The 1010-nt window shown below is 39.6% G+C and overlaps 1 long non-coding RNA gene across 1 annotated transcript in view; it reads left to right on the forward strand.

Moving 5' to 3' along the window:
• LOC128247352 (uncharacterized) overlaps positions 1-1010 on the forward strand; it is a 166378-nt gene that overhangs the window by 134388 nt on the left and 30980 nt on the right. The gene's annotated exons all lie outside the window — the stretch shown is intronic.

Genomic DNA, 1010 nt, shown 5'->3' on the forward strand with positions numbered 1-1010 from the left:
TATATATATATATATATATTGGTTTCAAATTTTGGCACAAAGCCACCAAATTCGGGGGTCGGGTAAGTCGATTACATCGACTCCAGTGCTCATCCGGTACTTACTTTATCGACCCTGAAAGGGTGAAATGCGAAGTCGACCTCGGTGGAATTTGAACTCCGAGCGTAAAGACGGACGAAATGCCGCTGAGCATTTTGCCGGCGTGCTAATGATTGTGCCAGCTCACCTTACACACACACACATACACACACACACGGGCGTGTATGATTGTGTATAGAAAAATATATTACTGAAAGAAATTCTGTCTTATTTACACGTTTTATGAACAATCTTATAATAACATAATATAGGATAATAATATATAATGAACTGATAGAATATTAAATGTCCATTCTGATTGAACTAGTACTTTCATGCATGTATTATGTATGTATGTATGTATGTATGTATGTATTAGTGTGTTTGTGTCTCTGTCTGTCCCCCTACCCACCACTTGATTACTGAATACTGGTATTACAGATCCTCTCCATGTTTAACAGTTGGAAGAAAGCAGTCTGGGTCAAATGCTTCTTTTGGCTGTCTCAACATGTATACTAGGCCGATGATCGGAAATAAGGTAAAGGATGACTCGTCCGAGAAAATAACAATCTTCTATTATTCTGGGGACCAATTCTGTAGGTTTTTACTCCACTCTGAACGCTATGCAACGTTTGTTTTTGAAAGTAGTGGTTTTCTGATTGCAGCCCTCCCGTGAAATCCAGCTTTGTGCAGCTTCCAGTGAACAGTTTTTGTGGAAACTGGGTTCTCGAGGTGGTCATTAAGCTGTGCAATAATTTTGGGACCTGTACCTTTGTGATCCTTTCTAACAATTCGCGTAGAAATTTGATGGCCCCTGTCTGAAATATTTGGTTTTCTTCCGGAGTATTGTTTCGACGGGGAGAATTTACCCTTCTTCTTAAAGGCTGTCATTTCTTTTCAGACATTGCTTCTTGTTTTCGTTACGCTAGCAC

The sequence above is a fragment of the Octopus bimaculoides genome, chromosome 3 (genome assembly GCF_001194135.2).
Source record: "Octopus bimaculoides isolate UCB-OBI-ISO-001 chromosome 3, ASM119413v2, whole genome shotgun sequence".
Taxonomy (NCBI): domain Eukaryota; kingdom Metazoa; phylum Mollusca; class Cephalopoda; order Octopoda; family Octopodidae; genus Octopus; species Octopus bimaculoides.